Source organism: Pezoporus wallicus, unplaced genomic scaffold (assembly GCF_028554395.1).
Source record: "Pezoporus wallicus isolate ANWC-B61680 ecotype Strahan unplaced genomic scaffold, APGP_CSIRO_Pwel_v1 contig_8717, whole genome shotgun sequence".
NCBI classification, from domain to species: domain Eukaryota; kingdom Metazoa; phylum Chordata; class Aves; order Psittaciformes; family Psittacidae; genus Pezoporus; species Pezoporus wallicus.
This window is the reverse complement of record NW_026640825.1, coordinates 333,720-348,383: the sequence shown is the minus strand read 5'-3', so window position 1 is coordinate 348,383 and position 14,664 is coordinate 333,720. Positions and strand designations below refer to the sequence as shown.

At 46.9% G+C, this 14,664-nt stretch overlaps 1 long non-coding RNA gene across 1 annotated transcript in view; it reads left to right on the top strand.

Moving 5' to 3' along the window:
* Positions 1–4,862, top strand: part of LOC130605409 (uncharacterized) — a 28,321-nt gene extending 23,459 nt beyond the window's left edge. The window contains exon 3 of the long non-coding RNA XR_008973685.1: positions 4,755–4,862. This is a non-coding gene — a long non-coding RNA (uncharacterized LOC130605409). The remainder of the gene's footprint in view (positions 1–4,754) is intronic.
* Positions 4,863–14,664: the final 9,802 nt, after the last annotated feature.

Here is a 14,664-nt window from a genome sequence, read left to right as displayed (position 1 = left end):
ATTTCTATAGCTAGCCTTGGGTTTAATCCTTGTTCAGTCTCTGAGTCTGGTCTGAGACTTCAAGTTCTTTCTGACTTTCCCCATTGCCTGCTCAACAGAGAACAGCATCATCTAGGATGATGGGACAGTGTTGGTTAAATTCCCCAGTCTTGATGCGGAATATGTTATCAACAGGAGGAGGGAAAAGAAACCACTGTGCTGTCTGGACCAAAGAGCCTGTCTGTTGTTTAAACATGGAGCTTGGAAAGGCTCCGTTTTGACTCAGAACCTCCAATGCAAATAAATGGCAGCTTATTTCTGGCGAGCTTCAAGTTCCTGCATTCCCAAGCAGAGCATCCTCTTCTCCGTCCCGAAATGCTTCACTGCAGGTTTGAATTCAATATACAAAGAATTCCATCTTGGCCACATCAAAAGGGCTATGAGCTCCCCTTTCCATTGCAGACAGAGGAATTGTTGGGCCAAAGTTTTAGGGATACAAGGAGTTACCTGAATTCTGCCAAGCTTCTTTTGTATTACTGGATACAGGATAAGAAAATGGGTGTCCATTTTAATGAATCCACAGGCCCCAGTGTATTAAAGAGTAGGATGAGTGCAGTGGAGCACCAGGCATGTGCCTTCCAAAGCAGGTCAGCCAGTTCTGGGTCATTTTAACCTACATCCTTTGTTAATTGTCTGTTGCTTTCCGTTTGCCTGTTTCTGTGTGGGTTGTGAGAATGGCTGGCATCTCCAGCCCATTTCAGTCCCTGCCGCTCTCTAGCCAACAATCCAGCTGGTTTTTACCATAAGCATTTTATAAAAGCCTAAAGCAAATACACACGTGGCCCTACCCCTTCACCTCTCTTAGGATTCACTACTCCCAGGGTGTTACTGGTGCTAATGCACGTTTTCCTCTCTCAAACAGCAGCCTCAGTGAACGGCAAACTCACCCAGATCCCACTGCAGGCTTGCACATACCAGTGCTTGAGGATCAGGGGTGTAACACAGCCTCTCTCTCCCACTGGGACCCTGCCCCAGTGTGTGTCTCACAGCTGATGTAAGGGGCCAGTGTGTCAGCATGGAAACGGCTGTGCCGGAGCCCTCGGCCAGGCTGGATGTGCAGCACATCCAGTAAACAATCCTCTCCCTCCCCTGCATCCCCTTCCCACCAGCGCTTCCAGACGGGATGATTTGTAGCTGCATCAGTGGAACTTTAAGCCAATCATTTCCCTGGCAGAACCCTTTGAAATACCAAGTGGTTTTATAATGGGAAGAATTAACCAAGAGCTCTTCCATGGCTGTTGTTGTTTATAATCAGGGCCGACAGAAACGTCATCTTGTAATACTTCGCCCACTTATCTTGCCGCACGCTTATTCGTACCAGAAGTGGGGATGGGAGGAAAAGAGGCTTCTGTGATTGTTGTTTTCTGACCTCTTTCTATTTTTAAAAGGAATAGCATCCGCAAAGCGAGCGGGATGGGCTTCACTCAGCCCAACGTCACCTCGTTCCCTCTGTTAGCTCTCCCAGGTTTTGTGTGTACAGTTAAAATAGCCTTGGAGCTGGGATCCTAGGGACTAATGGTGCAGAGCTTGGCCAGGCTTGCAGCATTGTGCTGCCCTCTCCGGCCAGACTGTGCTGGGAAGGGACTGGGCTGCTCTCCATCTTTTTCCCAGTGGGGAATTGCTTTGCACCAGCTCAGCCTAAAGCTCCCGGTCTGATCCTAGATCATCCCAAGCCTGATGGGTTCAGTTATAGGGGCAAGGCTAGGAAATGCGAAGAGTCCTTTTCTATGATGGGTTAGAGAGTAACAGAAATGAAGGAGGAGATGAAGGCAACTCTTGTAGTCATGAGTGCAGCCATGTGAGCAGAGTTATCTGCTCCTACAAAGAAGAAGGGGAATGATTTGCTGTCGTGGCCTAACAGCCCACCCCAGGGGTGACCTTTAGGCTTGGAAACTTAGAACCTGATTCCTCCATACGTTGCTGTGATGCAGCCCAAATTCCCGTCTCGTTTTCCAAGGAATCCTGCACCAACCGGTCACTTGAGGGCTGTGGAACCCTGTTTCTGAGCTGCACAAGATGGTAGACAGAGAGGCAAGACTCCTGACACCACAAACGTGGGCTATGCTAACGGTGAATCAAGTCCTCATGCTTCATCTATTTTGCTCTGGGTCTCATCTACAACAACCAACCAGGGTCCTCATTAGTGCCAATGGAAAGAAAGCTTCAGTGCCCACTGAAGCACAGGAATAGGTTGAGCTTTCCCAAAGAAATGCAAGGGAAGCCAGGGAGTATAAATCAGTTGTTGGAACGTTTAGCCAAGTGCAGTGGGAGCTGCTTTGAAGTCGGGCTGTACAAACAAACATATATACATCATTATTTACCACCTCCGGAATGGCGATGGAAGGGAACACCAAGCTATTCAAAACACATTTCTTCCACTTTATTCTTGTTTATAAATACCTCCTCGAGTTCCCAGGCAAGCGAAAAGCCCAGCCCAGCAGGGATCATGGAACTACATAGAGGGGGTACTCTGCTTCGGGAGATAGGTATAACATGGGAGAGGAGAGAGTATGAAACCAAGTCACACACTTAATCAGCTGCAGACTCATTAACGCAGCTCATTCCCATTAGTGTCTTGCCATTGAGAAATTCTTCTTGTGGCTGCATTTACAGGCACGGGCAGCCTTCAAGCTTCGGCCTCTTGGCTTCCATCACTTAGTAAAGGCGATGGTTTTGCTGAGCCAGCGGTCCTTGAGAGGTCAAGGAGAAGAATTAGGCTGTGTGCTTTGATATCTCCCCTTGAGGGACAGGGGTGGGACTGTTCCCAGAACTTTGAGGGGGGTTGCATTGCCTCTGAACACTGAATAACCTCGGGTTTACTGTGCTGTGAGGGTCATTTCGATGGGGCCGACTGCTTTATGCATCCCGGCTTACGCCTCTGCGCCTCTTGCGAGCAGACGGTCCCCACACGAGTTACTCATCAGTGGTTCTTGCTCCAGGCAACTCCGTGGCTCTGCAGTCCTTATACACCTGGTAATTCTCAACAGCAGCATCCGGCTATCTGCAGTGGGGTTTAATGTCTCGTGTATAAATGCAGTCTTAAATTACACCAACCATCCGCCCTCCAATGAGAAACAAGACCAGTGCGTTATCTGTGTCCTGTGCAAAGGATGGAGTGTAATGTCTGCAGTGATACAGAACAGCCATGGTTCTGTCGTGCTACTGCACCAGACAGATGGGATTGGGGCATCATTACTGGACAAGCAAGAAGGCAGAAAAAGGTAATTAAGGGAATCTGGAATGAATTCTCCCCATAGGACTGATGATGTGATGGTGACTTAGGCCAGCAGAAAAGCTCAGCTAAGATTTGGGGGTTATTAAGTTAAAATCTATTAAAGGTGTATTTTCACCTCCAGCTGATAAGGAGATGGCTGCTCCGACTATAATTGTCCTGACTGAAGCGCTTGTTTGGAATAAATAGATGAGCTTTCATGAATCTGGAGTTACATGTGATAGGACTGACACTGGGGCACTCGGAACATTGTGTTTGGGGCATTTTAAAGTATCTTGCTTTGATTTTAAAGGAAATGTTGTAGTGAAAATTAACATTTCTTCAGTACTTCAGTTCTGGGGGGGAGAAAAGGGGAAATTTATGTTCAGTTTGGAAAACTGAAAAGAGAAAATTCAGAAATTGCGTTTTTTTTCAGACAAAGAATTAAAATTCAGATTTGAAACCAGAAATGTATTGAAAATGTTCTCCATTAGGTTTGCATATGTGCTGAAAGCCAAACTGCCTAAGTTTTAAACCTGAAGGGGACTTGGTGAACGCTGACTGTCCCAGGCAGGCTGTTATATGAATCTGTAATTATCAAATGGAAATCCACAGTAGCCTGGATTCTGCGAAAGGAAAGGATGCTGCCTCGCAAGCAGGGCATGGTTGTCCATTGGAGAGAAGCAGATAACTGAAAGACCTCCAGCAAAAGACAAAAGACACTTATTAGGATTTTACACATAATAGGAAACATTGCACGTTTTTTAACAGGTTGTGGCTTAATGAGAAAGACCTTTGGGTTTGTGAGGAGGCACATTTAAGTGAGACATGGAGAGAGGATTCCTCCAATCTTATGGACATTGTGACCTGCGGAGTCAACGCCAAGCTCCTCTTGGAGGTGTGCTGCTCCCTTCCTGTTTTCCAGTTAACCTGCATCTGATAAATAATAGAATCTGGAATGGGTTGGGATGAAGGGAGCTTAAAGCTCCTCCAGCTCCAACCCCAACACCTTCCACTGGAGCAGCTTGCTCCAAGCCCCTGTGTCCAACCTGGCCTTGAGCACTGCCAGGGATGGGGCAGCCACAGCTTCTCTGGGCCCCCTGTGCCAGTGTTATCTGAGCCCCAGGTAACTGTGAATAAGTTGCCACATGTGTTTATTGCTGCTCCCAAACACCTCCACCCTTGTAATTCTAAGTAATAACTAAAACTGTGGCTTCCACCAATGCTCTAGATGCTGGTGTCAGAACCAGCGCTCTGTAGACCTCTTCAGGCTTGTATTGCGTTTACTGAAGCTCCTGTGTTTTTCCAGCAGTGGAGATGGACTTGGCTTTTCAACTGTTCAGCTTTTAACAGTAGCACCAACGCTTTTCGTCCAGGGCAAGACCCTGGTGTTCCCATTCAATGGTGCTATGTGTAAATAGACAGTTTTGCCTTGGTTTGCATTGTGGAGTTAAACAGCCTCACCAGACAAACTGGAACTGTTTCTCATTTTCATTTCTGCCAGGAATCACAACCATCTCTCTGAACGTTCAGCCTGAAGGAAGCTGGAGGGATCCCACATTGTGAACTAAACCACCAGGACAATATCCATCATGCATGCTCTGAAAGGTAATGTGAAGATGCAGCTTAAAGCACTTGTCAGCAAATGGCTTTTGCAATGTACAGCTTTCATCAGGTCTACAAAACATGGGGTTTGATGCTTCTATCACTCTAAGCTAGACAATAGCAAGTTAAGTGCTGTAAAACTGCAGTGCTCTGCTTTTACTCCTTCTCTTTCAACTTTCCTCTGTGTTGTCACCACCCAGGGGAAAGAAACACCTAAATTTAACTTGTCATCTCCTAAAGTGATTGCCAAGACTGGAAAAGGGGACTGCAATAACTACCACCAGAATAACCTTTTCAGGACAAGAAATGCTCTAGCCTTCTTTCCAAGGGTTTCCAAGTGATACCCAACTGGTGCCTTGCTTGGGAGGGACATCGGGTTCATTGGTTCTCTCTTTCCTTTGTGTTCTTCATGCTGAAGGTAGATCTGATGCCTGAGTGAGCAACTGCTCATGGAACTTCTTCAGTTCAGAAGGATGAGTTAATTGTTTCTTCCCAGTGCTACTTCATGCATCATATGACAAGGCACATCTGTTCAGTGACTAATAGAAAGAGAATATCCCATGCGTGTAAGCGGCACAAGGCTGCCTCACACTCAACCCTTCTGAGCCTTTTTCGAGGGCTGGTTATGCAATAAATAAAAGGGGACAAATTCATCCCAGGGAAGAACTCTTTTAGTTCAGCTTTGAAAGCAGTAATTTGCCTTGGAAAAATAGCCAACATCAAAATAATGAGTGCATGTTACTGCTGACAGTCCTGGAGACAAGAATTCTCCATGCATCCAGAGCCAGCTTCTCAAGTCTTCGTATCTTAGCTCTTACACATGGAAAGCCCTCAGCAGAGGAGGTGGAGAAGGGGAGTGGGAAGGCTTTGTAGCACTAAATGCCTCAAGAGCTGGCTTTCAGTGAACAGGCATGCCAAGCCTTGATAACCAGCAATGAGGACATTGATGGCACCCTTTGCTGTGTGCTCCAGTGCTGAGCCCAAGGGATCCCATATGGAAAGATCAGGGCAGGGAAGAGGGGCCATCAACATCTTCATGCTGGCTCGGGTGCCAACAGAACACCAGTCATTTGCCTTTTGCAATCCATATGCAGGTTGTATAGGACCTCCCTGTAGGGGGTGAGGTGAATGGCATTTGGTCTGTGCCGTCTGGGGTTGTCAGTTTAATGATGTAGGACTCAGGGAACAGTTTAATACAGAAATCTAGCCGGTAGCCTCATTAGTCCTTGGAGCTTTGCAGTGCTTTGCAACCGGTGTGCAATAAAGGGGAAAATAAGAACATATTGTAAATGAGTATTTCATCAGCTGGAGGCTGGGGAATAAATCAGAGAGAAGCATGCATTGAAAGTAATGTATCTGCAGGATCTGGATGGACTTTGGGATTTGTTTTCCATCTTTTTTCTTGTCACAAATTGTTCACTGGGAAATTGCAGCTTCAGATGGGGTAGAGCTACATCGTGCTGTTAGTTTATGAACCAGTGTCACCAGTGGAGCTCGGTTACTTCCACCAGCTGAAGTGTTGGCCTTCTCTATGTTTTTATGACCTTTCTCATTGTTCTTGATTGCTTGATGAAGACAATATATTCCTTCCTTTGTGTAAGTGACCTGTGATGTCTTTTGTTCTCCTTTTTAACAAGTTAAAATCCAGAACAGAAGTCATCACTGGCATAGCAGCTCTCTTGGGATAAGGGAGGGGAGTACTCCAGGGAGAGAGAACAGTTATGGAATCACAGAGTCATAGGGTTGTTTCGGTTAGAAAACACCTTTAAGGTCATTGAGTCCAACCATTAACCCAGCACTGCCAACCTCACCTCTAAACCCTGTCCCTAAGCAGCACAGACAGGCTCAGAGCTCATCACTGGATGTTCTGCACATGAATCCCCATGCACTGCATGAGGAACTGGATCTATGGAGTCCATCTCCACCATCTCACCCTCTGTACCACTGGGAACTCAGTGGGCATCCGGGCAGCAATGGCAAAAGCAGAAGAGAGTATTTCCTAACACTCTGCAGTCAGCTCTAATGATTATCAGCCACAAGCTTTAGCTTAAGCAACTGCCATTCTTGTCTTAGCCTTAAACTGAAGCTGTAGCTCAGTATTTGCTGATCAACGCTATGGAGTTATCCTGCCTGGACACTCCTTTGAAGCACGCAGGCAGCTTCACGGCGTCAGTGGAAAGATGAGGGTAATATTGTGAATGGCGAGCTTCCAGTTCTTCATAACTGCAGCCGTGGGATGATTGCCTTTTGTTTAAATGTCAGAGGATCAGGGATGTCAGAGACGAGAAACGGCCTTTTAGATCATCAAATCTGCATCATGGCATGGAAGTCATGGGGCCAGAGTAGCATTGTGTGAGCATCAGCATTATCCCATCGGAGTTACGGTGCGTTAGCACTTCTGACTGACATCCCAACCGAACCCAAGTGATGGAGGGGCACATGGCATGAGGTATTCACTGAAGAATTTGACTGCAAAACACATATGGCCATACTTTGTATTTCACGGTTAAAGTAAGATGAAATATGTTAGGAATGATCATGAAGGAGCTTTGGAGGCCAAGCTAATCACAATTATTTCAAGTATAGGCAATGAACCGGAACCTGGATATAAAATATTTCCCAATAGCTATTGTAGTACAACCAGCTGTACTCTGATTCACTTACACTAGTTAGTTCCTGCGCTGAAAATAGCTTTAAGATCGATGCTACTGCTCAGGAAGGAAAGGACTGTGTTAGGTACTAACCAGCACAGCTCTGTTGGCAGCCATACAACATCCATTTCTACCAGCTGAGAATGCAATCAGTGTTTCTTTAATACTGATACCTAACCCAGAATAACTGTTACTCCTCTTTCCTTGCTTTTACAAACCAAGAATACATCTATATCTTTATCTTCCTGAGCGTCGATCAAGTACAGCCTAGACTGTGAAACTCAAGTAGCTTCAAGCAGATCAAGACCTAAAGCAGCCCTATGTGGCTGCGAAGGTCTCATGCCCCTGTTGCAGAGATGCTAAGGAGGAAGCCCTGGAGAGCTGAATTGACTCAGTTTGTGAGTTCTCGGGCAGAGCAGGAAAGAAGCCGTATTCTTCCTGACACCTTAGCTCACCACCAGAGGAGCCTCCCCTGTTGCTCGACACTTGTGTGGGTTCTCCTCATTTTTCCCTGTTTTTTTTTTTCCATGGGTTAAATCTCTTTGATTTTTTTCTCCTTTTCATTTTGTGTTTTTTCAGACTGTGCCTTGGCAGGAGCAGTGATTTTCTGGTTAGTAATCCACTTATTTTGTGGTCGAGAAAATAGCTCAGCTAACAGCTTGGACACGTTGTTCACTGGCATTGTTGGCCACTCATGTGGCGTGAGGAACATGCAAGGAAACATGTCCTTTTGTGTTTAACCCCCCCTTCCCAAACGGAAGAGTGACCCGCTTCCTACCGTGTGCATACCTTAAGGCTTGGAAGGAGGCTGCACATTTCATATAAGGATACCTACAGGTATGTAGGCTTGACAGATACAACCACAACCACATGCGTATGATTGTCTCTCTGAGTTGCTGTAGATGTAGGTGTAGATCTGTGTCACAATCAGACATCAAAACCTTTTACCTGAAGGTGTATTTATTCCTGTAGGTAGATTTGCTTGTAGACTGCATTTTCATCCACTGGAGCTGCCACACAGCTCAGGTATTGGTTAGGTAAAAGCTCCCTTTTTCTTCTCTCGCAGCTTGTGAACTGGTGGGAGCATTCTTTTCATAAGCCATAGATAGAGTCAATATGCCTTTTCCTCAAGGATGAGGAAAAGAAGCTGAACAAATAGCAGCTGTCTGTCAGTGCAGTGCACATGATGGCTGTAGGATGTTTGAGGATGTCAGATTCCATTGGAAAGAACAAGTTTATTTGTGTACGTTGCTTTGTGCTTGTGGCTACCAGAATAAAACTTGTGCTGAAGATGAAGGCTTAAAGAGCAGATGTACCATAGAGTTGGAGTAAGCTTGTTGTATAGACTTGTGGTACGTTCTATAGGTCCTAGATCTTGGCTCCCTCACGTTAGGCACTGCATAAAGCATTTGCAGGAGCCTGACTCTTCTCCAAGGAGCCTAAATAGACCAGAGAAGAGGTTTGACAGAGGCAGAGTTATTAGTTCCTTTCCCCAAATAGAAAGCCAGGCAGAGGATGAGGAAGTGGCTTGCCAAAAATCATGTGTAGCCAGGGTGACACTGCAGATCCGCCGAGTGTCAACCCAGTGCTTCAGAACAGATCAGGGGGAATGGGTGCATATACCTCTATAAAGTACAAGTTTGGAGTTATGGGCCTGGAGAGCAGTGGAATTTGAGTGAGAACAGAATGTGAGGGCTGTAGAAGCAGTCAGGTTTTATCGGCCTGTTGGATAAAAGATGACCAGGTGTTATTAATGGCAGCATCGTTGTTGAGTGTTGCCTGACTGAAGACCGCAGGACTCTAAACCCACTGTCTCCACAGGCCATTGCAAAGTGGTCCATGGAAGCCACGCTGCCGCCCGGCATTCGACCTGCTTCCCTGCCTCAATCTGTCCTTCCCGTCAAAGCTATCGTTCATGTTAACACATAACAGGGGAACCTCGGCCTTGAATTCATTAGGAAGCCCTTGGAATCCAACCAGCCTGGACAACCAACTTTCTGTTTAGCTGCTTCAATGTACATTTTTATTAGGGAGCCAATATGGACTTCCTACAGAGTGATTCATAGGTCATCCCCCCTGAGCTGCTGGGGTGAGCCCGATGGTTTCTGGCTTTTCAACCGCATTCACTTACGGACTGTCAGTCAGAGACTAATAAATCTGGCTCCAGTCACCAGACTCTGTGGTATATCCAAGGCGACTGGGGAGTCTAAATTGTTCAACCACTGTCTTGTTTAGAGGCTGGTTTGAATGATGCTTTTCCATTATTGCAGGCTTTACTAATTAGTTTTATTGCAGCGATGCCAGCAAGGGCTGATACTGCAGCGGGACAGCACTAGGCAAACAGAGTCAGAGGTCTCTGCCTGAATCCTAACCCTATTAAGACAGTTAAATAACTCTCACGAAGAAATAGAGGGGTGCAATGCTTATAGCACGGTTTAGGTTGGGTTGGACCTCAGTGCGGGTCCTCTTGCAGATCCTCAGCAGGAGTGGCAAACTCCACTTTAACAGAGTGAAATTCCGTAGATTCAGGCAGAAAACTTTGATGTGGTCTTCAAGCAAATCCTCACACTTGTTTCTTTCAAGGCTTCTCTATAGAGGAGCTCATTTTGATACCACCTTCTTGGAGACACAGTAAGCTTTCAGACACACTCAGGCCGTGTTAAGTTGTTAAATATTGGAAGTTCTCAGTATTAGTCCTTCTACCAGTAGCTGTTATCTTCAGGAAGGTAATGAGAGGGCAATAGGCACTGCCTTGGCTTGAAAGCCAGCTCTTGTTCCTTCCAATGGAAAGGAGGCTCAGAAGGTCAGCAAAGCAACAGGGAAGAAGTGTCTCTGATCTAAAGCTTCCTATGGCTCCCAGAAACGAAGAGCTCCCTGGTGCAGCTCCGAGCAGTCCGTCTGCCAGCAAGGTGAAACAGAACACTGGAAGGGGCACAAAGATGTTCATTAAATACTCTACAAATATAAAGGAAAAACCATAAAAAGGAAAAACGCCCCAAGGGCGCTATCAGGAGAGAGAAGCAGGATCCCAGCTCCTCGTGGTGCTAGGTATGGGTGCAGTTCCTCGGTCACTCAACATTTCTCTCCTTATGCTTTTGATGAGCCCAGTTGGGCATCTCAGAAGCTGTATTAAATTCAGCCTGGAGAGTTTGTTGTAGAGGGATGTTGGGGAACAGGGGGGAGAAGTAACTGGAAGTGACTCGAGAGGCAGAGCCCAGAACTCCTGACATGGACCTGGCCGACCAACCCACCATCATATCCCTTTTTTCCATGTAAATAACATCTGATGATGAAGACAGTGGAATTTTACAGTGGTTCACAAGCAAACTCGATTTTCAGGTTCAGTAACATTGCCGATCAGTAGTTGCTGTTTTCAGTTCCCAGGTTAATTTTATGGAATATTCTGCCTTGTGCCAGACTCTAATGAATTCCAAATGATTCCTGCTTTCCTTTCTTTTCCCCCCCTTTGCATGTTACTGTCTTACAAAGGAACTAAACTCCCAATTTGCTCTAAGGCCGGTAATTATATGCATAAGTGATGAGAAATCTCAAGCATTTTTCTGCAAACCAATTACAGACCTTTCGGAGCAGGGTAATGCACTTCCTGAAGAAATACATTAAAAGCTCATTTAAACAGAAGTAAACTAAATAACATCGCTGAGCTACACAAGGGGAAATTCAAGGTACAGGTTTAGAGGAGAAAAAAACCCTTCTGGTTTCTTTGCACGGTACTTTCAGACTCCGGTTTCTAATGGATCTCAAGGACTTGTTTTCAAAGCAAACTCTGATACACCAACTTGTTGAACTGACTGTTGGTCTGTACACAAGCTGCCTTGGGTGAAGCACTTTGTAGTTTTAGGGTATGATCTTTGCATTCGCTTTTGCTAAGAATACTTGGGGTGAAAGTCAACCTGATAGGAGGCTCTTTCTACAATGCAGTGTTGAGTTTCCAACAGCCAAGCTAGCGCTTGGTAGCATACACTTAACCTAATGTAGACAGTGACAAAAGAAGCCTACAACCTCTGAGCAGATGAATCTATTCCCTTCAGCATCAAACAGGTAGAACTGAGGCAGAGATTAACTCATGTAGGGGGAAAGGTTTGCACTTGCATCTCTGTAGGCTCACAGAGAAGAGCCAAAAGGTCTACAGATGTTGTCCTGAGCACGGTGCTGCTGGGTCTCTCCTCACTGTTGAGGGCTGAAGAGTGCATAGAACTTCTGCTTGTTGCCACTTGGTCCATGCCAGGAAAGTCCTTTCCCCTCTCCCCACTTCATCAGGGCATTAATCACCCAGCGCATTGTTCAGATCGCCCTCTCCACCGCGATTCAGCCTCGCGGCTTGGTTTAATGCCCTGGTAACACACTCAGGTTGAGCAGGCTCCCACATCACCAGGTCCCTAGGCAGAGGGCTGAAGGAGTTGCTGGGCCATTCCTTAGAGGAAAATCACTCTCTGTGCCCTTGTGTCAGGTCAGCAAATGGCCCAGGTTGGTCCTTTTGTCCGATGGTGGCAGCAGTGGGAGCCATGCTGGGAGGGACTACAGGGGTGGTTCATATCCTGACTTTGTGGGACCACAGACGTATGCAGAAGGGGGTCAAGGGCTTTTGCTAGAGGTGGTGCAGGGAGGTTTCTCTGCTGCCTGTGTTCTTCCCTCTGTTTGCATTCCCGTATTTATCACACCAGTGATTTCCTCCGCTCGCCTCATTTGTAATAATGATAACATTGTAGGATCTTGCCCTTTGAAAGAGCAGGAGCCCTTTGAGTCACAGACCTGCTCTGCTGAATCAGAGCCCTTTTCTTCCTTCCCAGTGCTGTCTTCTTCCCATCCTGCCCCCCTGTTCAGGAGCCCTGCCAGGTCCCTAGCGACAGCGGGAAGCCTTTGTGTAGGGCAAGACTTTAAAGGGACAAAGAAAGGAAAGAAGAAAAGGGGGAAAATTGGGAAAGCAAAGGCAAGGGAAGCAAAGCACTGCTGCCCTTTTGTGTGCATCCCCCCCTTCCCTGGGAGTCAGGAACAGAGGAACCCGAGTAAATGCAGGAGGCTTTAACTCGAACAAGTCGGTGGCATGGCCGGGGGCCAGCAGCCACCCCTGCGGCGGCTCCCAGGCGCCCCGGAAGGAGCAAGGCGGGGGTGAGGGCTGAGGCAACAGCTCGGATGCTCTCTCAGCAGGCAGCCGGGAAGCCCGCTCGGGTTAGTGCGTCCGGGTGGGATTTGTGTCCCTCCGCGTTGATCTGCTTTGGATACAGGCACCGGTGTTTTCATATCCAGTCATGGAACGGGAAGCAGAGGGGTAAAAGGGCTGAGGTGAAGAAGAGTGCAGATGCTGGGACAGGCAGGGGCTGCAGCATGGAGCTCGTGAGAGTCTGGAAGAGGAGAGGGTAGAAAATGATGGGGGAGGTGGAGAGACGTCAGAGATGAATGGGGTAATGGAAGAGCTAAAACAGGAGGAAGGGAAGAAAGAGGAGAAGAGAGAGACTTGAAGGTATTGGGGAAGGTCTGAATGGCACAGGGTTCATGCCAACAAATAGCTGTGGCAGGGACTTGAGGGACCCTCTCCCTGTGTGCACTGTGCAAGCAGCAGGATTCTAAGCAGAGAATGCTCAAGACAGGGAGGAAAAAGAGTAAGGGGATGCAGCAAAGGAGCAGGAGGATGACGCAGTGGTGGTGACAGAAACACAGCATGGGTGTATACGGGCAGTGGATGCAAGCATCAGCCCCAGAGTGGTTATAAACATCCTGCCTCGAAGGAATCTGGCTCTTGCAGGCATTTCAGTCTGAAGCTGGTCCAGCTGACATCCCTCCAGAGCAAACCCCACAGGGGATGTTTACCCCTGCTTCCCCCCCTGCGCACACATTGTCAGTCATTATTGTGGCTCAGCACTGTAATGGGTGCCCCCCCACCCCTAAAGCCGTGTTTGTTGTCACAACTACACGGTGACTTCTCTAACAGCCTTTTTAGACCTCCTTTGAAACGGCTCCTCCAGTGATGCAAAGGGAACTGTCACAAACTCCCCGTTGGCAAGAGAGGGGTGAGATTGCTCGGGCAGATTAGGCAGGCACATTCCCACTGCTGTGTTTTGCAGAATATGGTCACCACCAGCTAAGGCAGGGCTAGAAAGCCACGAGCAGAGGTTTCACGAGACACTCAGCTGCTGAGCTTGGTTGCCATCAACTTTATGTGCGTGTTTATGTATCAGGACTGAAATAGCACCCTGGTTTTTATTGCCTTATAACTTGTAGACAATGGAAAGTGTTTGCTTTTAGAGCCTTGGGGAAGAGGTCTGAACATCTGGGGGCTTAAAGCATGACCATACAGAGCAGTAACTCACGGAAGCTTTAGCACTGACTTATCTCCAAAGGAACATGCTTCGCTATTGCTTCACCCTGGACAGTCATTAGTACTGGTGAACACTGCTGCCTCATAATCAGGGCAGAAATTGCCCACACTCAGCATTCACAAGCCTGAAGGCGTATTTCCTGCCAGAGGTTAACAGCAAGGCACTGACCTACCTGCTCAAACCTTGCACTTACGCTGTAAGGTGGAAGAAATCAGAATGCATCCTCGGGGGCAGCTGTGCTCCACAGTGAGAACTGGAGGCCCAGTTACGTTTGTGGTCATAGAGATGCCATCGGTCTCTAATCACATCCTGCTCTGACACTAAAGGGGGTTTGGTTTCCAGTTCTGGGAGCTGGGCACTCAAATCCCTTAGATCAGGGATGTCGTTGTTTGTGTGTCCTCTGAGTGCTTGTGTAGGAAGCTGCCTTTTGATGAAGGAGTAGTAATAGTAATGATAATACTATTAGAGATACTACAGTACAGATATACTAGGTATAGATACTATAATATAGATAATACCATATAAATAATGCTATAATATCTGTATTATAGATACTGTTTCCTACAGGTACTTTGCCAAGTGTTTGATTTTACAGTTAAAGTCTTTAACTAAATCCCTGCTGTAGACAGAGCTTTGCTCTTCAGGGCTGTGATGCACACACGAGAAGAGGCATGACCTGGGATGAATCCTGGGAGAAACATCCCAGCAATACAGAAACAAAGTTCTCAAAACAGCTTTGCACAAGTTCACCAAGAATTTACTGCTTTTCAAGAGCAATTTCCAGCTCTCAGGAGCAGGCTTTCAGAAATGACAGTGGTGAAAC